The sequence below is a fragment of the Gavia stellata genome, chromosome 9 (assembly GCF_030936135.1).
Source record: "Gavia stellata isolate bGavSte3 chromosome 9, bGavSte3.hap2, whole genome shotgun sequence".
In the NCBI taxonomy this organism is placed as follows: Eukaryota; Metazoa; Chordata; class Aves; order Gaviiformes; family Gaviidae; genus Gavia; species Gavia stellata.
The window spans coordinates 7,103,031-7,130,714 of record NC_082602.1 but is presented as its reverse complement, the minus strand read 5'-3'; the positions used below and the strand labels follow the sequence as shown (position 1 = coordinate 7,130,714).

Here is a 27,684-nt window from a genome sequence, read left to right as displayed (position 1 = left end):
CCACTCTTACCCACACTGTAAGCTCCCAGGTCAAAAGCAGCTGGCTCAAGCCTCCAGAAGAAGAAAGGTTTCACAACAAAATATTCTTCCAAATAGAGGTTGGGTGCACAAACTTACCATCTTTCCTTGTAACAAAAGCTTTCTTCCTTAAAGTTTGCTAGAAGTTTTCTATACCTGAAGAGCAACAGAAACTTACAGTGACCTTTCAGACCAGTGCATCTTGAATAGTTCCTGTTATGAATGAATAAGTGTTCTCCAGGCCTTCTAGAACAGAGAAACAAAGAAGAGCAAAAGAAACCCTGAAGTCCTCCAGAACCTCAGCACTTCCATCTGGCTTTCCATTCAAATATTTCTACCCTTGGTTATTGTTACTAAAAAAACCCATGGATGCACTGAATAGTAATAAGTCATCAGTAACTAGTAAAATTAAACTAAGCTAGACAATGTTGCTATAGTGAAGAAAATAGATTCTTCCCTCAAACAGCAATGACAAGAGCAGATAGAAAAGCAGCAGATGTGTGGTGACACAGACCTTCAGCTGGGAAGGCAAATGGGCAGGCCTTGGCAGTTGCATAAATTCTGTGGTTTGGTCCTGGAGGTTGTGGCTTCAGCCCCAGGTCCCAATTCCTTACCACAAACCACCAGAGACTTCTCTGAGTAAATGCAGGGCCAGCTCCTTCTCAGCAAAGCTCCATCAAATTTAAATGTCATTCATGCAAAGGGCCTCCGGCTTAAGCATCCTGCCATAGGCATGGTTATTCAGCACAGCAATATGTAGGCACAAGCAGGCTTGGAAACGTGAGATAGCTGAGACTCGTTCAGCTTGACAACAGGAGAAAATCCCCTGACCACCTCCCATCCCCACAGGCTGCCTGTCTTGTTGGACAGCCCCTGGGGAACACGACTCAGCTGCCTTCTTTGAATCAGACACAGAGGGCTGCACATTACTTAATATTGCCTGTATTCCAGGGGCATCCTGGGAGCCTTAATCATGGTCCTTAGCCATGCTCCGCCAGGCACTTTCCACACCCGAGGCAAAAGGCAGCCTCTGCACGTCAGGGCTACTCTAAGGAAGGCCTGTCCGCTTGCAGCAGTACCTGCAGAGCAGCAGCTTTTGAACCACTCCACGCTCCAGAATGCCATTCCCAACATCCAAACATAGCTAACTCAGCCTCTGTTTCTGAACACTGGGAACGAGGCAAACCTGCATAAGCACCAGTGATCAAAGCCACCCAACCTGTTTACACTGGAGCTAGACAGATGAAACTCACACGTGGGACAGCCCCTGCTTTTCATTTTGGTGCAGCTGTACACAGAGAAAGGAGTGAGGGCAGAGCTGAGACAGTGGGAAGCTTGGGGAGAAGGAGGGTGTCTGTTACTTGAAATCACTCTAAAGCACATTACAAATCTGTTAAATCATTGTGGGTTACCCTGTATTTCAGAGTAAATTAGTAACTTTTCAGAGGGAGTGAAGAAACTACCACTCCACTTTTAAATAATGAAAATGCTAAAAAACCTACACTTAACAGCTCTAAAACTGCAGCAAGTCACCCACCAACACCCACTCCTCTTGTCAGCAGGCTTTTTTCAGCTTTGCCTATTATTTGTGTCGAGCCAGAGATGTTTAATGTTTGCTGCGCTTATCTGCTCAACTTTCAGGAGCCCCAAACGTTACAACATGTACCTGTGCCACTGACCTCTCTCCCCACGGCATTTTGATCTAAATAAGTAACAAACACAGAGTTACCAAAATCATTTGGATTCACTGGCTCTGAGTGCATAGCTGTAAAAAATCTGCTTTAAGATTAACATCCAATTTTATTCATGCCTGAGGCTTCACCACAGCATCTATTTTTGTAAGATTAACAGCAAGATCCCAGTTCTCCAGAAATGTAAAGAGTAACAGCCAATTGTAAAAGGAAGATGATATTTCCTAACCTGCACTACTCACATTCAGGAAGGTACATTTTCCTAGCCCCTTCCCTGGTGGGTGTCATTTCTATTTGCATTTTTGCACCCACAATATGCAGCATGTGTATTAGTCCTTCTGCCTCCCATTAGCTGAAATGCATTTCTGATGAAACTGTGGGTGCCAAAAAATACTAACACAAATCTCACATGTGCAAAGCGTCCCCTGAAAGACAGCTTTTACTCTGGAGGAGTTAAGAAACAGCCATCTTCCTGTACCTTGCACAACAGCATTTTGAATCATCTAACTTGAAAATACAAGTATAGAAAATGAGCACTTGATATTTCAGCTAATCCATTTGAAATGAATATACATGAAAACACTTCTTTTTGAACATGGCAATCGGAGGACAAACTGAGGGCCATTTTTAACCTAAAGAGCAGAAGAAAAGTTGCTTTAAATAGTGCCTTTGGTATCTGTCAATTAGAGCTATTGCATTGCTGTCAACTTGCACTCCTTCTTTAGTTCCAGCTTTGCTCCATCCTACACAGATCTGTACAAATCAATTGTCTCTTGCAAACATGCGCTAACCACTGGAAAGTAAAATTAATAAAGTGCGAGAAAAGCTGATTCATAAAGCTGACACTCCCGTGCCCAACAACTCTGGGTTTCTCCCCTCCAGCTAACTGTTTGAGATAGGCAGGCAAAGTGGTAAAAGATTATCAAATTGCAACTGTCATTCCTGACAAAATGCATCTCAATGCTGGAAGGAATTTTAGGTTTTAAGCTAAAACACCACCCCAAAGGGTTCCGCAGAACCTGTCAATATCTGTACCTTGGATGGAAAGCTACCACTGAGCGCAGTGTGTCCAACATACAGAACCTGCCATGAAATGAAGTTCTTCATAAGAAAGCTCATCTCAGTCTTGGTTGGTAACAATAACAAGGAGACAAGATGAGACCATCAGTCTCAATTGTGAAGACAATGTTTTCCTCCCATATTATTCTGTCTGTCATGTTCCCTTCAGGTTCCAAAGGAATCCCTGTCTCATACATCATTATTTCCCACAAAGCTTGAAAGCCTTCAGGGGGGGTTTCTTCCTGCCCACTGTACCAGCCTTGATGTCTGAGTACCTTCAGAACAGTGACAGAGGCCTCTGCCAGCAATAAAGGGAAACATCTGCATACCAATTAAACTGCTGAGCGCTGAAGAGTTAAAAAAAAAAAAAGGAGGGGGGGAAAGCCTTGAAAGTAAATCTGAGCCAAGTTCTAATTAATGCCCTAGGCCCCGATTCACCACAGCACTTAAGCATGTAGTTAACTTTAAGCATGTATTTAGTTCCATTGAAGTCAAAAGACAGCATCGAAGAGGCAAACTACATTAGCACAATTTAATACTCTTTGGGCTAATTAATCAGCCATAAAAATTAACTATGAGAACTGTATTCCTTATTTCCCTTGCTGGGACTTTTCCAGATAAAAATACTTGGATGTAGCTGGAATAAGCAAAAAACACTACCTTGTTTGGCTGTCATGGGCTGCTAAGTCCTACAGCTGTGAAGGCCAGTCCCTAACAGCAGCTAAAGGAACTGAGCTCTCTGCCCACCACAGCCTGATGTCTGTATCCTCTATGTGGTGGCAGCACGCAGGCACAAAAGGCACAGCCCTTGTCCTGAGGAGCAGTAATCTAAGAAACGAATTGGCAACAGATGAGCAAAGCCATCAGGCAATGGAGGGCATATCAGAGACATCTCTCCTTTTCCCTATAAAGAGGCATTTGTTCACTGCAGTGCATCAGTGTTCGTTGTGATCAGAAGTGGCAAGGAAAGGCAGCAAAGAGAGCTGGGGAAATGAGGGAGGCTGAGGGCGGGTCTGAGTTTGGAGACAAAACTGGTGAAGTTACCAAGAGAGGCACTGTCGGGCAGAGCTGGCAGGAGAGGAGCAGTGCTGATGTCTAAAGGGTAGGCAGACTGGAGCGTGGTCCAGCCCCAAATGCAGGCAAGGGCTAAACTCTCTTTGATTTCAGTGGAGCAGGACTGAGTCCTGTAAAAAAGAAGGCCAGAGTGCAATCTCCAAATAGCTGAATAGTCCAAGATACATCCAAACCTTTTCTCCACTTGGTAAGCATAGCATGGTGAATGGCTGCCAAAACTGCACCAACAACGTGCAGGCTAGATTTGACCTGAACATGCTCTCCAAGGGCCCAATACAACCAATTTTTGAGCTCCTGTTGTTTGACCTGAACATGCTCTCCAAGGGCCCAATACAACCAATTTTTGAGCTCCTGTTGACTTCACAAAGGTGTGTATACAAGTAACCATTCTGTAAATCAGGATGCAAGGAGAAAAGCTTGCTGATAAGGGTCTTCTTGCTACGATTTCTGCAAAAATGAAACCACAGAAAGTTTGCCAAACTATCATTAATGCTGTACATGGACCTATAAAAGCTAGGAAATCGAGAGCAGCCGACATAAACTCCTGGCTGACAATACTTCTTTATCTCGTCCATTATGAAAACAAAAAAGAATGAAAACAACTCGCAAAAATTAGAACGGCATGAGCATAAAAGAAAGCACCAGCGCAGCTTTTCAGATTAACTTTGAATTTCCTTGCTTTCATTGGTTTAAGAGCTCTATTGTTACTCTCTTGTTTTTTTAATTGCAGATACTAAAAATTCTTTTATCTTTCGAAGTCCTTAAAGTCTGTTATATAAATACGTAATTAAAGCCTCTTTCAACTGGGTGTAATTTACTCTATAGTTTACAACAGCTGCACTAGAGCTATTACAGTTTATCATTTAAAAGCCTAATTAGGGGCTTCTTAATTAGTGGATCCTTCAGTCACTAGACTGTGACTGTGTAAAAGATGCTTGGCAGCTATGGCATGTTACAAATCTGCATCAAATGTTTCCGTGAAAACAGGGTGTGTACAAGTCCAAAAAGACATTCATTGTCGCTGTAGGTCAGCCCATCTGAAGACGCAAACCTCCACGCTACATCTACTCTCTCCTCTCTAAGCACACGGCCAGTCTGCACACAGCCTTTCCCCCGTGCAGATGTTGTTGTGAACCGCCAGCGCATCCCGAGGCAAGCCCCCAGCCTAGCTGAGCTGACCTGCTGCGACAGTCCACTCTGATGTGATGATTCTCATGTTCAAACAAACACAACCGAAAGAGAGGACGGGACTGTGCCCACGGACTGCTCAGGCTGACTCTCAGACGGCTTGTCAAACGCTTTCTCCAGCAAACACAGCTCCTCGCTGCTGCCTCTCTCTCCCTCAGGAGCTCTGCACCATGCTGGGTTCAGTGGGCAGTTCCTCTGTGATGCCGAAAGTACTCACATCACTAGGAGGAAGGCAGGGTCCAGTTACTGCCTCTCAGTTATAGCCACCGACATGGATTTCTTGTTAATCACCACCAAATTAGCAGTCAGTCACTGAGATTTTAAGTGCAATATTTGCCCAGAGAAAGGACTGGAACTCTTTCATCCTTCCCTCTGGGTGGCATGGTGCAGGGAAGCAGCTGCTGGAGCCATAGCTAGTCTTAACAGGAATCACTCGCTGGAATGAGCCTCATACCAGCTCGGGGCTCCCGAGGCCCGCTGCTCAGCCAGCAAAGAGCTTGTCCAGACCATACTCTGGAGGACTGATGGGGTTTCGTTAAGTTTTCACCTGCTTGTAACACAGCAGCTGTGTTACAAAGGGTCAGATTTGGGGCCTGCCAGCATTTGGGAGCGTTGCTTTAAACAACGTAGTGACAAAATCATGGGGTTTTATTGACTGCAGGATAATATAAATCAGCTATTGAAAGCCTGTATATTTAGTGCTATTGCTTTCCAGTGGTAGATAGCTGCAGTAATGGATTGGCCTCTCCATCTCATCCTCCCACTGGAAAATGACATATACAGGACCGATCAATAACCTGATCTAAGTTACTTGTAGACACATCAGGTGCAAATACCACCCTTTCTCAAAGGTTTTAAAGACCAGATAGTTTTGCAAAATTTAGGCCAGGCAACAAATTGCTTTGGATAAATTGTCATTATGGCGGAGAACAGCATAACCAGATCCACACACATTGTTACAAGCAAGTTTTAAATAGACAGGCAATAACTTTATTATATGCAAGTATTACTTTGCGGGGTCAGTAGCTCGAGGTGTTCCTTTGGAACAGGACAAATTTCCATTTGAAAAGCATTTTCTGTAATATCCACATTGCTGAGGAGCCTCTGTTTGACAGGGAATAACGAGATTATTTCATCCTGGGGTTTGCCACTAATTTCTACAGCTGAAATCCTAAAACACCTTCAAAATCAACACCAAAATCTGCTGTCATTACTAGGTCAGGATTTCATCCTATTGTGTCACAACATATTACCCACTTAATTTAGTGTTGCCAAATCTGAAGTCAGTGGCAACTCTACACGTCCCAGCCTCGTTTCCCCACGGATAAGTGGAGAGGCTAGAGAGGTGTTTAAGGGCCTCCCCCCTATAAAGATGGCATTGCTTTTACTCCATCGGTATGATGAAAACACGTACATGCGTTTCTTCACCTTACCCCACCCTCTGTCACTTGCACACACACAGAGGGGGTATATTTAAGATGATTATAAAGCAGGTCAGAGAGGAGCTGAAGCACAGTTATTTCACAGTTATTATGTTACAACTTCCAAGGATGTCCATGGACACACAAAGAAGAGGACATACGCTGAGTCCTGGCTGTATGCCGAGTCCCACTGCAGCACTGACATCAAGACAGTCTTTTCGGGGGAGAGCAGACAAACACTAGCCAGGGCGTTCTGAAAGGCGAGGACACCATATTTCTTTGAGCTGACTTTCCCAGAAAACTTTGCACTCCAAATTCCTGGAAATCCTTGCACCCTAAATCAAACACCCTTTTAAACAGGTCCTTCTTGTACAACACTTACGTTACGTGGCCCGCATGGCACTAATGCCTACTTTCTTCAGTAAGTTCAGTGACATCCGAAGTGATGCCATGGAAATGATTTTATCTGAATTCATTTTGCACTGGCTTCTGTGACACAAGAGCAGGGACGGCCTTTCAGAAGAGGAAGAGTAATGTAGTGGCTGGATTCACGTAGCCACAACCATGAAGCAGAGGTAAAGGCTGAAGACAGAGAAGAAAATAACATCACGCCATTACGCTTTATTTTCAATTACTTCTACACAATTTGCCTGCTGGCTCCAAGCAAGTACCGTGAACCTCCTTGTCTTTGGGGCAGGGCAGACATGCTGCACCCCACCATGGAAAATGCTGTGAGAGCAGAGCAGCGGAGCAGCCAGCAGCTCGGCAAAGCCAAGCACCCTCTGGAGCACGGGGCCTGCAGAAGCCGGGCGAGCGTGGCACCACCACGGCTCCCAGCAGGACAGCTCACCACCTCAGCTCACTCAGCGCCGGGGAACCTCGGTGAGGAATCCAAGCACCTGCACGCAGCCCACCACTGTCCTCGCTGTGCAGGCTGGTGGCTGACCCACTCCAGCCCTGAGGCTGCTGCCTGAACCCTTGGGTTCAGAAGGAAGAAATGGTTCTCTCTGGCAATCAGAAGATCCCTTTTTATGGAGGCACGATCATGGATTATCATTTTGTGTAGTTCTCTGCTGTTCTCCTCCCCCCCCCCCCTTTTTTTTTTGATAAATGAAAACACACCAGAAGAGCTCAACGTCTTCTTTCAAAACTTCTCTATTTCACTAACTTGTTCCAACTTCCATCACAGCTCTTTCCTTGTCAGCAACTGTACCACTGCGCTATACCTCTGCCCACGCACAAATGCACTGGTTGAAGGTATGAACTGGAATCTCTCCGTTAAAGGAACAAGCAGGCATCCCAGAGACTGACACAGCTGCTATTTGCATGTAAAAGAGGAAAAGAAGGTGCATGACTGAGCCCAAATTAGCATGAGCAAAGCCTCCCACCGCATTTGCAAACTACAGCTTGCACAGTGGTGCTAACAGAGGTGCACACTTTTCTCACAAAGAAAGATTTCTACCCCAGCTATAAGGAAACTTGGCTAACAGTGGTTCACAGAATTTAGCATCGCATGAACTTTTAAATCCCTGTTTTCCTAAAATTTATGGAGTGCTAGAAAAAGAGAAACACAGTGGATACAGGGTGAGCTGGATATGCCCAGGTTTAATTTCATCTCCACTTCCAGCTTGGTTCCTGAAGCTGGCTACCTCAGCGAGAGCTGTATTTTCTAAGGCCTCCATCACTTCTGTACCCCTAGATTTTTGAATGTCCAGAAATATCACAGTACTCAGTGCATCTAAAAATGAAAACCAAAATAAGCAGGCAAATGCAGATCCAATGCGCCATGTCTCATTTCCATCTTTTGAGAAACAAGGACCATTAACCTCTTTTTCACCACCAGCTCTTTCAAAGGGATGCTGTGGGGATTCATTTATGTCTGCAAAGTCTTGCTGAAGACACACACTTCATAAATTACGAGATTTCTGGATTTTAACACAATCTTTGTCTCTTTCTCTGGCTATGTACACACATGCCTAAGCATCCATGCCTGTGCACATACCTACTGCGTCATAAAAAGAGGATTAGATGTCTCAGTAGACTATTTAAGCAGTGTAATTTTGTTAAGAACTGTCCCCCAAACCAAACTGCATTTTGAGGTCCTGTTGCAGAGAAGTTATAGACTCTTTTTACTTTATCATCATACTTTTATGGAAGCTGTTGGAACAATTCAGTGCCTCCGCTATTTCCGCAGTAGGTTTAGCTCATCTGAGAGAGTAGAAAGAACAGTAAATGCAGACATTAATGGTAATAAAAATCAAAGCTAAGCCATACATGAAGAGAAACAAATTCCAAAATGAAAAATTCGATTACACAGTACCTGTCTCCTGTCTTGACTTCCTCATTATACGTAGAAATTAACCCTGTCATTAAGTACTTTGATCAGGCTGTACATAAACAGCTTATAACGGCATGAAATCCACCACAGCAAGCAGGCAAATGAACAAGGGGAGAAATACTGACATTTGGGGCTGCTGTCAGGCGTCAAGTGCTCCTACTCCCTCAGGGCCAAACTGCTAGAGTAAATGGGGTTACTCCAAGGATTAATTGCTCCCTCCTGGTTTGCACTACTTCCAGAAAGTTTCAGTAATAATATCTAAGAGGCTATCATCTGGAAATCAGTAGTATCGTTTTAAGATCTTTGAGAGATTTATAAGTTGGGCCATTGCAACTGCTCTTAGACTAAAACTCAGTACAGAAATTCCTCGCCCATGATGGAGTTGAAGCAGTATGAGGTCAAATTGGTCCAGGTTTGCATAGCTCAGAAATGAGGTATGGCACCATTTCACATACTCCAGCTCCAAACATTCGTCACTTAAATTTGGAGAATTTCCAGCCACTAATACATATCATAAGCAAGATTTCTTGGCAATTGAGTGGTTTTTTTCTGGTTGTTTTGTTTGTCAGGATTTTGGAGCAGAAGTTGCTTTCTTCTGGGATGCATTTAACTCAATGTAACTTTACTTACTTGTGATAGTGTCTAAATTCCTTGTACGTATCGATTGCTACTCAATCAGAGGTGGTAAGGCCAACAGGATCTCTTCCCAGCTCTGTCCCTGGCTTGCCATGAGTCTCTTACCACCTCTGAGCCCTGGTTTCAAGCAGCCGTGTTTCCTGTTGGCTCCTTCCACCTCTTTGCTCAGGAGACCCTCAGCATGGAGACGGACTGAGGATGGCCAGGTCCAACATCCACCCCTGAGCACTGCCTGGGGGCACTCCGTCCGTTTTGTTTAGAAAGTACAGCTCAGATGCTCGCTCCTCTCTGTTCTCCTAGCTTAGCTGTGATGGGGTTTCTGGTGATTTGCCAGTTACAGCAGGCACAGACGTAAGGGAGAAATCCTGACCCAAGAGAGGCAAAGGCAGAGTTTCCCACTGCCTTCAAGATGACCAAGATTTTACCTTTAACATCCTAATAAAAGCTTGGAAAAAAACTAAGCAACCCCACAGATTATTTGTTTCTGTATGCATTCCTAAACATACTGCAGAACAGACATTTTATTATTCCTAGGAGGACTAAAGTCCAGTATTTCCTTTGCTTCTCACAATCGATTATTTTCTCCCATTGCTATGATCAGCTCCAGGACATCATAGCAAGACATTGTTCAAAATGGCTATCACCACAATTCAGACAAACTCAGTCCTAGACCAAAACAGCTCAGGCAAAATACCACAGGCACCGTGGAGCTTCCCAGCATACTGTTCTCACTCTATAAAACTGCATAACTGTTCTTACTCACGCGCCACATACCAGTTGTGTGCACACAAAAACAATCCTTTCCAGATCCACAAATACTCAGACACTCCTTTCTGTACAGTCATGCAAAGAATGCAACCATGCCACACCGATATGGTATACACCAGGCAAATAATACTATAGATTTGGATAGACTTGCAGGCTTTGACCTCAGCTGCAGAGGGTCTGGGCACTTTGAGGTAAAGGTCTGTAAAGGTGAGAGGATGAGCAGTCACTCACCAGCCAGGCAGAGATCAGAGGACTTGTGGGAGACGGGTGGCAGGGAGGAAAGGTGCTCACAGAAGGCAGTTTGCAGGGGATGGAGCTAGCTGGAGGCAGCATTTTTACATCCAGCTCTAATGAACCGGACCAAACTCTTTCAGTACATGTGTAGTCCTAGTAATAAAGCAAATCAGACATTTCTTTTGAATTTGCAGTTCCTGTTCAAATTCATGTACTTAAGTATTGCTGGGTATTTTGCTTACACTGAAAGTTGCAGTAAGGGTGTACCTGAAATTTCTAGCAAACCTAGAAGTGCCTAACAATCCAGGCTGCAAATGCACATTACGTATACCAACTGCCATATCATTAGCATTTGACACTTTTACAATATGTCAGCTTCCCTTCTCAAAATAATTCACTCTTAATAGCAATTTTATGTAACTAGCAGCATGCCAGGGATTTCTCACAGATCCCATCCCCGAAGAATCCCCAGATTCAGCAAGGCAATCAAATCTCATGTGCAAAGTCTTCTAGTGATTATTCTCTTTCATTCACCTCTTCAGTGGTCTGGAGTTTGCTCTTGCTCCCACTGAACCAAATGACCAAATCCAGCCTTCCTGGTGAACTGCAGTATGCAGAGCAGATTAAGGGCTCCACTCCTGATCAAGCAACACTTTTTTAAGCATGTCTTACCTGTAAGTGTATGTGTTGCTTCAGCAATCCATGGCATCACCTAAATGCACAGTCAAGCACGTTGTTAAACACCAACAGCTGGTGCCATAACCTGGGAAAATTCCCTGGCACAGCCTTGGAGCTGCTCTAGCATAACTCACGAGTAGCGTACACTGGCACTGAAATGTGTAAGTCAGGAAAAGCGTAAACAAGAGGAGCAGAAGCTTGGAACTGCTTTTCAAAACACACTCAATGGCTATTGGAAGGCAAGGCCAGAGCCTTGCTTTAGGTTTAAAACTGAACTTGGGAAGGACGGCAGCTGCTCAGGGATGCAGGGCAAGTGACAGAGGGTATGTGAAGAAGCTGGCCTATCTAAACGACTTTCAGGGGATGGTAAAAATTGTAGTTAGGATGAACGAAGTTTTATTAAAGTTTTGTTTTTACTAAATCTTTGTTCCTGCTGTTAAACTGGATTTAAAGCAGTGTGGTAACTTTATTCCAACCAAGGAGAACAGCATGCATCCAAATGCAGTTGGATCTGCCAGGTAGGAACGTCTGGCTGCTGAGTAAGCAATGACAGTGTGGCCCCCCCTTGCAGGAGGTGAGGCCTGGGGCCAGAGTCTCACAGATACAACCAGGACGCTCAACACCTGCAGCTGCCATTGAAGCTAATGGGAATTGCTGGTACACCACTGAGGCTTTGTCTCTAGGAGAGGAATTTATGATTTATCATAAGCTCATTGATTACAGCACGAGCCCGCCACAAAGACACACCCTTGAAAGGAACTTAAGTTTTCAGTCCTCCCCTTGGAGTACACGTATGGGCTTCTGTATATAAGATGATGTACGAACCCCAGCCACGCATCTGAGAAGTTGGTTATCTCGGTACATCCCCAGTGTTCCTGTCAGGGAAAACCTCTCCAGACAGCTGCAAATTAAACACAGGTCACACATCGGGAGAACATCACTTTGATAGGTTCAAGCCTTCCTGACAGCAGGCTGGGGCTTGTGGCTAGCAGAACACAGGCCTATGAAAAGCATGCTAAATGCAATTGCCTTCAGGAGGCGATAAATGGCAGGAAAGCAGTACACAAAGCATTTCCAGACCTGAGTCAGAGAACAAAAACATGAAGCTCCTTAGCACAAGGTCTAACTCCCTTTCATATCTGCAGGCTTCAGAGGTGCTGTCAGGTAAAGAGCGTGAGTCACGGGTACCGACAACATCCCTTCTCAGCAGTCTTTATCCTATCACTCTGCCATTGCTTCTCTGCCAAACAGCCAGAAAGTCATGGAGAAATATTTCTTCCCTATTCTATCTGCACATGCTCTCCAGAGACTGAATAGTAAAGAAATCAGAAAGGAAAATATTACCACTTTCCAGAGGCCTGTCCCTGTTACAGAAGTCCTCACTTCCTCATGAAAAGCATCATGGTGCACCTGCCACAACTGCTTCCATTCAGAGCCATCTCTGCTGGGGTGCCTACTCAAAGGTGCAGGAATCCTTTGGAAACGGGGCCTGGTTGCCCTCTCATTTTCCCTGCAGTCTGTATTTGCATTCAGACTTCGTGACTTCTGATTGCTGGCTAGGAAGAGCTGACAATGACATGCCACAGATTTCTTAACAAAATAAGGCAATCTTGCCTTTTGGAAGTCTGTCCCTGTTCTCTTTTGCTCCAAAGAGATTTCATTACTAGTAGCATGGGGCAGATCTTCAGTGACTGTAAATGGACAGTGCTCTGTTGAATTTTTTGGATTGGCAGTGATTAACAGCACCCAAAGATCCTGCACACCATCCCAGCCACTACTTTGCATATCGTACACTCTCTTCCTCAACACAATTAGGTATCCTGACTTAGAGAACAGAGTCAATAAGAATTGAGATGGCTTTAAACTGGGCATCTTTGCTTCCAAGGTGTAAAAATGATTTGTGGCTTGGGCACTTGGTTCTCAAGTAAACAGCCTGAAGAGGCCATGGAGGATGAACAGCAGAAACTGATATTCCTTTCTGTGGAAAGGGATGAGAAAGAACTGTGCCTCTAGAAAGGACTCACTCAATAACACTCTTCCTTCATTTCCAGCTGCTGCAATGAGCTGAACACTCCGAAAGGGACAGCTCTTGAAACCCTCATGGATTACCCATGAAGCACGTATTAATCACAGAATCACAGAATCACAGAATCACTAAGGTTGGGAAAGACCTGTAAGATCATCAAGTCCAACCATCAACTAACACCACCGTGCCCACTAAACCATGTCCCACAATGCCACGTCCACACGTTCCTTGAACACCTCCAGGGATGGTGACTCCACCACTTCCCTGGGCAGCTTATTCCAGTGTCTCACCACTCTCTCAGTAAAGAAATTTTTCCTAATATCCAGCCTAAACCTCCCCTGCCACAACTTGAGGCCATTTCCTCTGGTCCTGTTGCTAGTCACTTGGGAGAAGAGACCAACACCCACCTCTCTGCAACCTCCTTTCGGGTAATTGTAGACAGCGATAAGGTCTCCCCTCAGCCTCCTCTTCTCCAGACTGAATAATAAGTTGCACATATTAATAAGTTGTATCAAATTACTATGATCATGGTCTTTTTTACTAAGTGCATCCGTTCCCCATAATCACAAACTCAAACAAGTGGAATAATGGCAGTAACACACTGTGTGTCAAAGATAATAGTGGAGCAATTATGGTTGGCTGCCAATAGCCTCGATCGAGTCAGCATGATGCTCTCCTGCCCGGTCACTGCCACCATCAGCACCAGTACCTACAGAGCATCACCTTATGCATTAGACAACCCTCCCCTCATCTGCCATTTAAATCTGGCCTAAGTGAATCACTTAGAAAGAGCAGCTGCATATGCCATGACCTATAGTGGTCACTTTGATGAGGTTTTCTGTTGGTAAGATTTCCTCTGAATTAGGAGTCAATATCCCATCACTGCATCTGAGTGGACTGTTTCCCAGCAGACAAGAAGATTATTTCTGCTCCCGGGCAGCAGCCACAAGGCTGGCGGTATAAAAGGAACAATTTTCCAGATTACACTGTAGTAATTCAAATGGTTAGCTTAAGCACAGAAGAATAACTCTCCACACAACTCCACCCTTCCTTGCTTTATCATCATCACTAATCAGAAACACATCCAGGTAATTTTTGTCATTGGTTCCAAGTTAAAAGACAAACTAAAGACTTTGCTGATCTGAAATTGTTAGTGCTTGGCTTTTAACAAGCTCTTCAGAAGGCCCCTGACAAATTAGTTCGTCTTTGAAGAAAACTTCTTTTTTGGGGAGTCAGGGGAATGTTTTTCAAGTAGTTGGTGGAACAAAGGTGCTCATGATTTTCCTAGGAAATATGTGAAAATGAATCAAACAGTTCCAGGAGCAGCAGACTGCTGCAGCCAGGTTCCTTATTCATCTGTGTCCAAAGGCTGGATTCCTTGGTATGAAGAAGGCACAAGCCAGAGCTGACATTTCCCAGTACCTGAGACTGTCATGACATCTTTCGCCCAAGTGCCTCTCTCCACAGCCTCTCCTCTCCTGGGCCTATCTCCACTTTCTTTTCTATCCCCACGTACATAATTTCATTCAATTTGGTCAAAAACGTATTTCCAACCACCTGTCAAATTTGGATGAAACTAGTCAGGATATCCAAAGTTACACAAGAAGAAGGGCACACTTGCGCTGGAGGCCAGATTTTGGTGGCATGCTGCAAACTCCCCCAACCGTTCAGCACCTGCATTGCTGTAAGCCTGAAGAAGAGCTTCCCCAGACCTCCACAGTACCAGGTGCTCTGGGGTGGGAACCCACGGAAAGGAGCACAGTAGTCCTGGCAAATCCTGTGCCCTAGAGACTGCCTCAGCTCCAGCCCGGTACTCCAGAGCCGCAGGGTACTCCAGAGGTAGCTACTCCAACCAGCAGTGTAGGAACAACCATCCCCTGCAAATGGAAGCCCACCTCTCACCGCAGCAATGGGCTGAAAGCAAGGCACAGGACACTTTCATATGGACAGAGGTCGGGATGGCATTCCCATCCTTCCTGTTAATGCCAATATGCAAAACGCAGCTGCCTGTGAGAAGATTAGACCTTATCCAACAGGCCACTTACATCCTCCTGACAGCTAAGCTTCCATTACACGGCCAGCACATTAAATGAGATTTCAATGTGGGCAAGCAGGAGGCCAGACACGAGTCTAGAAGTAAGGGGGTTTATTTCTTACCGACCAGTTTGATAGCAGATGTGCCATGGTCATTCTTTCTAATTTCAGGGACCTTTTAAATAAAGTTCCACTCCAGAAGCCAAGCATGAAAGGAGAGGAATGAAAACTCTTTGATAGATAAGATATTACAAGAGACTGTCAGAAGCTTGGTAGGAGAATGAAATAACACTCTGGATACTGTCATTGAAAACAATAATGAAAGAGTACACCATTTTCTTAACTGAAGTACTATCAAATCTATGTTACTGCCACACAACATATTTTTCCTCCAAAGGTGCCAATTTCAAGCTATGACTATTGATCTCTATCTAACACTCAAAATTAACTGCACTACTAAGGAAAAGTGGCACCAAATCGTTTGAGAACATCAAACAGTAAAAAGCCAATGGGGTCAAATCAAGGTCAGAATTTGATGAGTAGGGTGTCAGAAATTTAATCCATTTTGTCTAAGATAATGTATAGAGCCAGTATTGGGGGTTTTTTTTCCTTTCTTTTCTGTAATTTTTTTAAGCCAGCTTCTTTCAAAAATATCACAAAACCAGACCTCAACTTTTTTTTATGAACTTTTTTCCATGACTGGAGAGAGAAAAGATTAAACGGACTGAAACACAGATGGCAATTATGCCTCTGTTTATTTCCTAATGAGTCACAAGATTATTTTTTGCCTTCTGCCACATCATTTCAGAATACAAGAAAACCTTATCTTGAAGGAGACTTGAGGAGACAAAATAACACTGTTAAAAGTCCCAGTCCAGCAAGATACTTAAGTGCATTTAAAAAAACCCCAAACCTTTAACCATGAGTGAAGTCCCATTCACTTAAATTCAGAAATGATGGGTAAATCTGTTCCACCAACTGGTGAATGTGGTGGCTATAAAATTCATTAGTGGTCTCATGATAAAATAGTCAACAGCTCTTATAGTCACATGTTGCATTTACATCTCAGCATTTGGAGAAAACTAAGTCCAGAACTATGGCTAGAAAAGGCTTTCCCTCCACCTCCCCACCAGAGCCTGCAATGCCTGTGCCCTCTAACCACCTCCCACTTGAGTCCATATCCCCCCTGACTGCCCAGGATATCCCCCAGCCTCAGAGACTTGACGGAACTCGCACCCGGACTGAAACCTGGATCCAGAAAGCCTGGCTACCTCCCACACTAGAGGCCGTACAGCTACGGGCGCAGTGACCCAGCGCTGGCTGGTCTCTCAGACTTGGCTGTGGCCACTTTCTTTTAAAACCCAGGCTGAGTAACTGATCTGATAGTGGCAACACCGTCTGTTTCTCATATCACAGTCTAGTAATTAGCACGCTCTTGAAAGGAAGCAGAAGATATGTATTCACCAGTTCAAACCCATGTCTCTCACCTCCTCAGAGGTGCCTTAACCACAGGGCTTTGGATAGGGGACTCCCCTCTTATCCTACTGAAATCATGCAACAAAAATTCAGGCTTTGATCCTAAAAGGGGTGAAACTTCAGCCAGTGATTAGGACACCTGGCTGGAAGAGATGAATCCTTTATCTGAGGACTTTTCATATGTTTTAGGCAGTAACTGGGAGTGGATAATACGAATTTGGATCTTGTCAGGAAAAGTCTGAGTGTGATCTCCCACCTCCTACCAGAACACACAATATGCAAAAGAGGATCCATTTTAAAGGGAGACCAAGACATACACTCCTCTCTGAAACAGCGCTACCTCCGTCCTGGAACACACTTGCTTTCTGCAGTAGTAGGTAAAGACATCTCTACTCGGGAGACGGCTGGTGCTTCAGAAACACACATGTCCTCAGGATATTTCTGTTTCCTGGCTCTAGGGGTTCGTCCTTCAGCATCGGGGGATTCCTTTAGGCATTGGGGAGCCTAGGCTTATCTATTCAAAGGAACTTCAAAGACATGCACAACTGGTGTGGCAACGATAGGGCACAGTTAGGTTGAATAATTTGTTACCTAAAAATGCTTCTGACAGATGGCAAGGCTGTTCTGGAACACTGTGAACATAACAGATTTTGGGACAGGGTGATGAAGAGAACTGATTTTAGTGAAAAGTTGGATTTTTATCAGAATGACCTTTTTCACTCCAAGTGCCTGCTTTGCATAGAAAATTGCAAAGAAGTTTCCAAAATTTGGTAAGAAGCTGAGCATCCCAGCAACTTACTGGAGTTATGGCTTGGATGTCATTATCCTTCATGGACCATTTCCTGCAACTGGACTCCACGTCCAACATGCGTCATTGCCAGATGTTCCCATGATGTATCACAACAGCACAAGATGACAGAAAACCATCATTCACATTAAAAAAGCCCTGAGTTTAAGGAAGAGAATGGGTCATTTGCCCTGAAGACTTGCAAGTTCCTGATTCTGACGTGGAAACCGGTCACTTCTACCTTGCTTTTTTTCCCCCTCAAAAAACCCTGCAGTTTTCCACAAGAAACAAAATATTCCCAATCCATTCTAATTACCAATGCATTTTCAGGCTACATTCCTAAAGAAATGAGGCTTAGCTGTTGGCACGATGTGTCCACTTATCTGTCCAACGGTCAGTTCTGCGTCCCTTCCCTTCCTGTCTCCTCAATGCCTTTGGAAACTACCCGACAGACAGGGAAGGGGGAAGGACCTGTGAGTGCTGGGTGGGAAGAGTAGCTATAAAAATCCTTAGTTCTGTTTTGATACTTTGCAACCACAGTGCAGATCTACATGGCAGATCAGCAAGTCTGAGGTTTGGGAGGAAACACTGCCAAAAGATGGTGTTTCTTTTCCTTTAAAAAAAAAGTTGAAACAGTTTATTACTAGGTGTTGTATCGCATCTGAAACTTTCAGTTTCAGTACTTACTTATGTGACGTATATACCAAGTGGAGAAGGATCTTACTAAAACCTTCCAGGATGAAAACCTTCTGCTAGCCAGTCTAGACATTTTCTAGCAAATACAGAAGTGGGATTAGATGGTGCTGCTATTCTGACTCAAATGAACAGAAAAATTAATTAAAAGAAAAAAACCCTCTTGAACAAAGACAGGTAAACATTAGCTAAAAACAAGCTTAGTTTGAGATGGTGAAATGCTACAATAGAGTTTGTTGAGGTAAATCCATTAAAATTCCACACACTTTTTAAAGCACGTTTAAAGCATGTATTAAAGTATATATTTGTTTGTCTTACAATTATGTAGAAACTTTTTTTTTAAAGTAAGAACCTAATTTAGCTTTCTAAATCAGAGTGGAAACCAGTCTCATTGGCTTCTACTTGGTACTTAGCTTTCTGCATATCTAGCTACTAAGTTAAGAGCTTACGGAATTTGTAGTGTATACTTAATCGCTTAGCTTACTTCAGACTCCTTTTCTAAAAAGTGTCACTTAAGTGAGATGAAAATCACTGATTCCTCACACTTTACTGTATAGCTAGGAAAAAGGATCATGGGCCATGTGGGACACTCTTAGGGAGATACTTTAGTTAAATTATACACACCTGTCTGCCCAAGAAAAGGTTTTCTATTTGTTTTGGAATGGACTTTTAATATGTATTTCTCTTTTCCCAATTCCTGGTAATCCTCCTGGCTTAGTTTCTACATACATATTCCACAGAAGAGGTAAAGGTTACCGGTGTATTAATATTACTTCTGTTCGATGCTGCATGTTTTCAATTAGGCTCACTCCCACAATGATTTCCATATCTCTTCTTATTTCTTGATAAGTGATGGCCCCCATCAGGAAGTCGGGGGCGAGTCTGTTCCTGCTTTGAGTAAACAGCCTAAAGGTCATTTTAGATGTTGGCTTTGACACTCTTGGTTCAATAGCCACCCACCATAGCTGTCACCAGTGAGCTGAAGTTAACCTCATGGAAAAATAGCCTTTAAGTGGGTCCTGTTGTCTCATCAACAGAACAACCCACCAGCAGGCACTTAATGGTGGAATGAGGAAAATCCTGTCAAATTCCCCTGACTGACACCTGACAGAAGCCTTTGGTCTGATGTCAGGATCCCAGTGCTGCTCTGAGGTCTGCTAAGGTAATGGGAAGGTCCTTGAGTTAATGGGATCTCTGCATCCCAGTGTGTCCACATGGGTTCCACAGTTCTCCTAGCCAGTGTTCAAGGACCTTTTTAATGAGAATTCCCATAACAGAAATGAAAGCAGCAAAAGGCATCCCAGCTACATGCACACAACTGACTTTTGCAGGCATGGCTATGTACACTAGAATGTGAAGGGGTAAAACCCATGGCCAACATTGCACCCTAATTGGGGTGTCCACCAGGACAGCTGTTACACACACACCACCACCCCCCAACCTAGACTTCTGCAGGTTTCTTGTTTCTTCCCTTCTGCTCCCACAGAAGATTAACCAGTAGAAGGCACAGCTTTGCCAAAATAGGTGCATCCACTGCTGGAGTGTGTTGCCAGTACATACCACCAGTGAGCCTCCATCAGTAAAAGGTCATTACACTACTGACACGCCTGGCCACCTTCTCCCACACACCTCCTCAGCATGAAAGCAGGAAGAACCCAGCAGACAGGTCTAAAGATACTATCATCCTGCAAAAGGAGAAGAGTTGCATGACTAGATCTAAGATCCAGAGCAAAGGCCAACGTGCCCACAGGGCTGATACAGCAAATATGCCTTGCACTGACTCCTCTACAGATTGAAGTGAGGCATATCCCACAAGGGACACCACCACCCAAGGCAGAATCCAAAGTTCATTATAAAACAACCACTAAAGCCCTTTCAGGAAGCTTCCCATAAGCAAAGGCCATTTTCTTCTCAAAATTAGGTACTTCAGGTTCCTAGGCTCTCATTTTAGGCATCTGAAGATAAGTATTTCAAAGGTAATGGAACAGACAACTCTCACTGAAGTGGTATGTAAAAAGTTACTGTGGATTCAGGCCCCTAGGATGCTATTCTGATACTGCCTGGTGCTTCTTCTCTCTCCCCTCGCACCAGTGAGCAAACAACTTAGTGGCAAGGCATCTCAAGACACTCTTCATCCTCCCCAGACTGAACACAGTTACCTCCAGTAACTGAGGCAGTAACTGAGGCACTGTTGGGTCTTGCAGTGTCAAATCATATGCCCTGCTGGAAGACATGGTCTGTGTCCACTTTACAAAAGTGGAAAAGGCACAGCACAGCCCAACCCTCGTTGTCCAGCTAGAGACATGGGTCTGAGTCTCTCCTATACAACAATGTTGACTGTTAGTAAAAAAGGGATTTGCCCAAGTGAGGGGACAGGTTGTGCTGATAAACTATCTCCACTTTTCTGTTGAGAGAGATACATGCTAGTACATCTGTTCTTAAATTTCTACATGAAGTACACCTTCTGTCATCTTTGTCTCACCTCTGTGTAGTTAAAAAAACCCCAGAACCCTGAAGAGCAGCTAAGGGACGACAGCAAAAATATGTATGTTCTTCAAAGATGCTGCTGTCTTTTCCGAGCCAGTCAACCAGGCTACTCCATCCACCAACCCCTTTGCTTCAAGACACACATGACAGTAGCTACCAGAACACCCTGTTCTTCTTTTCCACCACGCTTTGTGGGATCCAGCTGTGGTGTTCCAGCATGGGCTGTTCTGCTGCCCCTAGAGATTTCGGGGTTTTAGAAGTCATTCCTAGCACAATTCACTCAGAGTGGCATTATCATGCAGGTGCTAATAGATAAAAACTACTGAAGACACATCCCATTGCTCTTTTTCCTTCCCTCCACTCCATGGCAAACAGAGCTCAAGGCTGCAGAGACCTCTGCAAAAGCAGTCAAGCCCAGCTTCCACCGAGCCCTGGTATTGTATAGGCACAGTCAGAGCTGTTTTCTCCAGACACGGGGCTCCATTTTCCAGTACATAATTTTCACTTTGCGCTAAACAGACAACAGAGTGCGAAAACTCCCTTTTTTGGGTTTGACATTATCATACATACAAGAAAACCATCTGCAGTTTTCAGCTTCAGCTTTTGGTCCAAGTTGGGATCTTTCAGTTACTTTTCCCAATACATTTTCCAGCCCAGACACCAATTCAGTCCACTCCCTATTCCAGCTGCTCTCCCCCTCTGTAAGCAACGTCTGCTTTCTAGCGTGATGCAGGAGCACTAAACAGCACCTGAGCAGAGTGCTTATAATCCCAGGATGCCGTATCACAGAGCAGGCTCCTTGAATCCAGTACTTACGCAAAAAGGGCACGTGCACGACAGCTGCACAGCCCCAGCACTGCTCACTCCTGAAGGGTAGAACAGCACAGGTGGGACTTCACTGCAGTCCGATACCACAACCTGTCATATCTTTCTAGCTAAAGGAATCTGGGTAAAGAAAACACAAGCTGTATTTAAGCAATAATACCTTCTGGGAATGTCTAGCAACAAGAAGTGTTCTGAGAAAGGAGCCATGTCTCTGGCCCTTACCCTCACCAGTCAACAACTCCCAAGCTGCCTGAGTTAAAATAGCTGACTTAAAAGTCATAATTGCTATTCTCAGCAGTAAAATACAAATTTTTTTTTTTAATGTACCTTTTAACATGCTGCAAATTTAAACACAGCTTGCATGTTACCATGGATATAATTTCATGTTTATAAGACTGGTCTTTCCTGGCAGCTAAATGCCTGCATGGGAACAAATAGCAGAACAGGATTTTGTTTGGCATTTTGCTCCGTTTATGATAACAGCTAACTGCTTTTTCTATTAACAAGCTTTTGATTTTACTGGAGTTTCTCTAGAAACAGAGTTCATCTCATTGGCCTTAAAGACATTACAACTGATCCTCCAGCTTGTGTGAGCAGAGCCGTGAACCCAGTGGCACTACTCATGAGAATTAGGGCCATAGGATCAAGTCCTAGCATGTTTACCTATCTGCCATGGCTGATATCAGACAGTATACAGTACATGAAAACATGCTTCATCTCTGCCTGATTACAAGTCCACTCCAAACCCAGAGCGCAGGGGTTGAGAAGAAAGAAGAAAGAAGAAAGAAGAAAGGCTAATGGAGTAAGAATAAAATCCAGACTGGCAGGAAGGTGTTACCAGTTTAGAACACCAAGTCTAGATGCCTTCTTCACATCCACACTTAATTGCTTGTGCCCACATCTATTTGAAGAACTGTGTATTCCCAGCCTTACTGAACGACTTCTGTGGCAAAAGTCACCTGGTCTTCAGTGGGACATTTCACCCCTCAGTGAATAAGCCCAGGAATAGCTTTTGGCTGCTGGTTGGTAACGTGTAGGATTGTAACAACTCAGCTGCTATTGCTAGAAGATCTGAAAATAAGATGTAATTGCACAGACAAATCTGGGGATTACACCACATCGTGTCCCTCCAAATCACGCAGCCAGAGTGTTTACCTGTGTCTGTGTCTGTGTTACTGTCATGAAAAGTTCAGTACCTATTTCAATATCAGAGATGCATATCAGTCAAACTTGACTTCAGCTTTTGAAGTGGGTGGAGAGCAACACCGCCCCTTTCCTGTGCTGAAGTCTGCAACAAAACTGCATTTTACTCACAAACATATCTGTAGTTCTGTTGTGTTCTGACTTTTAAAAAAAATAATCTCATTGGACAGACACCACCAGCAAGTTTCTCCACTCTGTGGAGTGTCTTCACAGCCCTCCCACATAGTGAAAATGACTCAGACAAAACTACTAAATTTAGGGCATTGGTATTCTATGTGTTACGCTGGTGTTCATACAAGTAATGCCTTAAACAGTAAATTTCTGAATTAAGCATTCAGGCATCTTTTCTGTGCTGCATCTGCCACTGAAACAGTACGGTGATGAAGGTGGGCTGAGGAGGAGGTTATTTGGATCATGATTCGGGTTCTGTTTTGGCTAGAGCTAAATGTGAATTTGAATGAGGTCGGCGTGTACTTTTAGAAATATCTATTGACCCGATATCATGATGTTTGATCTCAAGTGGTGAGACCGTGCAAGATTAGCTGCCCTTGGGAGATTCCCTTCATCTCAGGCAAGAGACTGCAGGCTTTGACTCACAAACGGGGATGATTTCTCTTGGGATGACTAGACCAATTCCCATTTCTCAGCATTCAACTCACCCATCTCTCTGAGGTTCCCCTCCTGCAAGGATGGCTCGTGAAGCAGCTGCTGAATTGCTGGTTGCAAATCCATGCAGTCAATTAAATTGGTACTTCTGTAATTCAGTATAAAAGTACACAGAATTATTGCAAGTTTATAATTTGCACATCACCTCCTGCTTCACAAGCAACAGCCATCCCTGTAAGCAAGGGCAAGGTACTCTGGAAGAATGCAGTAGCAGCCAGTTAAAGGTGAGAAGTTTTACGTCTGCCACTCAGGAGCCAGGGCTTTGCCATGAGGTTGGCCATGTGGTCACCAGCCAGAAAAAGGGACAGCAAGCCTCTGGCCATAAGGGGAGCAGAAGAAGCAATGAGAGGTGCGGGACGGGAAGGGGAAAGGCAGAAAGAGGAGTGCTAAAGCACCTTCTTGGTTAAGGCAGTCTTTCCTCTCTGCTTGCCTAAAATTGCCAACAAATCAGTGCAAGATCGAAGTCAGGCCAGAGCCAGGCCAAGGGACGATACTCTCCTTCAGGCTGACCAAAACACCTGCTGAAGCCAGCAAGAATTTTTTGTGGGTATCTCAGGGAAGGACATAGAACCAATGACTCATCTATTAATGAACTTTGGCTCTTTATCTGTTTGCCAGATGTCTCCGGAAGGGCATGGTTTTCTTAAATATTTTTGTTTTTTGAAACTGCTGAATAATCTTTACAAATATAGTTCATGATCTGTTACCCAATTAAAACCATGCAATTGCTAGGAGCAATTTGAGCTGTTTACACTGCACACTTTCATCACATGCCCTTCCTTTGTTCTTCATCATTGGAGCATAACTCTTTAATAAAATTAGGTTCATGCAAAAACATTTTCAGATAATCTGCTGTAGCCTCCAGAAATGCTTATGCTGGTCTGATGTGCAGTATTTCAACCTGGGAAGTAGGGCATCCTTGTCTAAAGTTCTGCAGAGCAGATAAAGAATAATTCTTTTCAGTACAACCCAAAACCCATACTTGTATGTACACCTGCCCCAAGGAAAATTTCCATAGTACAATGTTTATCCTTGTCTAGACTCCAACTGAGAAGCAGCGATCTTAAAAGTCCCCAAAGTGCCTGCTTAATAGAAGCTTAAAAATCCACATCTAGAGGGGATGTGGAGGGATTATTTAATCTCTTCCCTTGCTCTAAAACAGAATAAATAACTTAGACAATCTCTGAATAATATTTGCCACCCTTGTTCTTGCAAAAATTCAGTCAAGAAGATTCTACTTTCTCCCTAAGTAATCCATGCCATGATTTTACTACTCGTGCAATTAGAACATCTTTCCTAATGCTTGAGCCTTGTCTCTTTACCTTATCACTTCATTAGGATATTTGTCCAACCAGGCAACTTTGACTGGGTCAAATTACCCAGTCTTATTACCCAGATTTTGACCGGTAACCTAGTCAGAGAACACAATGAAGGATAATGTTGAAGGCCAAGATCAAGAGATCAAAAGAATATCTGTATGATATCTGCTGCTCACTCTTCTTTCCTTAGCTAGCTGCCCTATAAACGGAGGAATTACATTAGTTTAATATTAATTACTCTTGGCAATTCTATTTTTTATCATTTTACAATCTACATCTGTACAGACTGTCTGATAGTCTGTTCCACTGTCTGTCCAGGAATCCAAACCTCTTTCTTAAGTGGATTCGCATTTTCAGCTTCATTAATATTCCCTTCTTTAGATGCACAGGCAAACCCTCCGTATAAGACTCAACTAAAACAACTCCCTGATAACTTCTACCTTGTGAAACAGAGTTGCCTCAACATATCCCAAGATGGTGATACACTGAGGTTTTTTGCCATATTGTCTTTCCAAGCAATATCCCAATACAGTGTCTATTGCCACTGGGGATTGGCTACTAAGTGCTTCCACAAATCGGTCAAAAACATCTTTCCACTCCTCCCAGGGAGGTAGCTTAAACTACACCCACCTGTCACAGAGGCTGTTCTTTCTTTCTAACTTCACCCAGGCAAGTTTGTTCCTCATTTATCCCACAACTTCAGAAAAAGCACAGATAATGCTTCTCCATTTCTCCAAGCCTGTCCTTCCAGAATGAGCTGTGCTAATGCTTTAGTGCTGTGACTTATCCCAGCAAATTTCTAACGTGCTTATTAGGTATTTAATCTGATTCTACACTACAGCCTCAGGTCCTTTCCACTCTTCCCATGTTTGTATTGACATTGCCCTCTTAACCTTCCAAAGGTGCTACTGTAATATTCACTCCTTTAAACTTTCCAATGGTTTTCTTCTACGTGTTCCTTCATTTTTACTTACCCAGGTAACTTTTGCACTGGCCTTTTTCAAACTGGGCATATAAAGCCCTCTTCACACTAGGCTGGTGTGCGGTGCAATGCGATGGACTCCTATTTCTTCATCACCTAAGTGCCACCTCTCCCCAACAGGCCTGTGTAAGAACATCCGCCGTTACGTGGATGGGAGGATCTCCTGTCAACAACACATGAGAAATTAATACCCTTACCTTCAAAATCTGACATTAGCAAGTGCCAAATATTTTATTTCCACACTTTTGATGAAAAAATGAAGTGGTTTGGTATTCCTGAATTGAAACATTTCATTTCAATGAGTTGAACCGAAGCAGAATACTTTGCCTTGACCCAGTTTGACGTCAACAGGACAGTTTGTCTTATCCGTCCAGAGTGAGGCTCTCTGACCAAGCTTTTTCCCATGATCCAGCACTACAGTAGGTAAGAAGGGAGACTGCAACACACCCTTGGTTAGGTAATGCAGGGATGGAGGTGGCTGTAAGAACTAATCAGGACGCAATGCTACCTGTCCCAAAAATACCACGGCAGTTCAAGCAGATGGCTCAGACTTAATATTAAGTAACACACAGCAATCCACCTCAACAAACTGCTTTGAAATGGATCAAACTGACTCAAAGCAAAATATTTCAGTTATACCTTCCTGGTGAGTCCTCCTTAAATCACAACTTCTCAGAAAACTTTGCATAAAAGTCACTTCAACACCAAGTATTTTTTAACATAATATAATTAGCAACCGTAGAAATAGATCAGTCATCATGACTTGCTGCACAGGAAGATCAGAATACTGATTCATACATACTTCATATACATTGAATTGCTTCAGGAACTCAGTACTTTTACATCTTCTCCATACCATGACAATTCAAAAGGAGGTCTTTGCTCTCCAATAACTTGCACATGATGGGAAGTGATGCTAATCATGAGAACAACCAGAAAATTCTTTTAGGCCAATCAGATGGCACCAGTCACAATGGCATTAGTCATCTACTCCTCAATCTGAGGAGAAGGAACCAAAATTATCATTCCTCTACTCCTGAAGCTGCAAAAGACACAAAGGAAGTGTACTATTTCCCATTCTTATTGCAATCACCATCACACAAAGTGACACAAGCTGCTATTTTCTGCTCCTGTTCTAGGAGAGCAGTGGTTACTCTCTGAGCAGGTTTCAAAAGAGAGAAACTTTGATCTCATGTAACTGCTTCAATCTCCTTCTCCTGTCCGTGCCTGATCAACACATGACCAAGAAAGGAAATGGGGCCAGAAAATGTTACACATTAGGAATATATACAGCCTGATGCCATTAGCCTCTGCAGCTTAGATGACTGAGAGGCAAGAGATGACTTAGGCAAGATGACTGAGATGTGACTGCTGGTTAACAGTGATGGTGACAGCGGAGAGAGTTGTCATATATGGTGCCATGACTCTGCACGCCAGTGAGAGGAACAAGAAAAGCATGAGAAGTGGTAACTAATGTGTGGAAAAGTGCACAAAAAAGGCAAACCTCCCAAAAAGTTGATAGTGAAGCATCAGGAGAGGTTCACTGCAGAGGGTTCAAAGTGGATGACTTTAAGAACAGACCCAGGAATAACATTGGAACAGAGAGACAGGCTGCCCTGGAGTAGCCAACCTAACAAACCACACACCAAAGTCTTTACTCTGTCGAGATCAATGAGATACGTACCACTTATCTCAGCGAGCTGAGAAGTGGGGGAAGTCCAGGAGGAACTGCCAGGCAGGAGAGGCTGACCAGATCCTCTGTCTCCACGGCAAGATGGTTTTGGCATCTCAGAGATGCTGGTGTAGCAGTCTACTTCACTTCCACCCACAGCCAGGAGACCAGACTACCTAGCCACCCTGGTGAGCACAGAGACCTTTGTATACGATGTTGTCCAACGTGACAGGCACCCTTGAACCGCTCGACAGCTACATACATCTCCAAGGCACAGGCTGGCCAGCCCTGGATATATCAGCTCTTGAAGTCCCTCCAACACTTTGCTGTTGGAAGACAGAGGTAGTGAAAAAAGAGGATGAAAAATCAGAAACATCAGCCCTTCTGACGGAGAGGTAAAGAAACCAAG

General features: G+C 43.9%; 1 long non-coding RNA gene across 1 annotated transcript; it reads right to left on the bottom strand.

Moving 5' to 3' along the window:
- Positions 1-27,345, bottom strand: LOC132317516 (uncharacterized). Its single transcript, XR_009484101.1, has 3 exons — positions 27,288-27,345; positions 25,596-25,766; positions 1-174 (listed from the first exon to the last, which is right to left on the bottom strand). It is a non-coding gene; the product is annotated as an uncharacterized LOC132317516 (long non-coding RNA).
- Between the last annotated feature and the right edge of the window lie 339 nt (positions 27,346-27,684).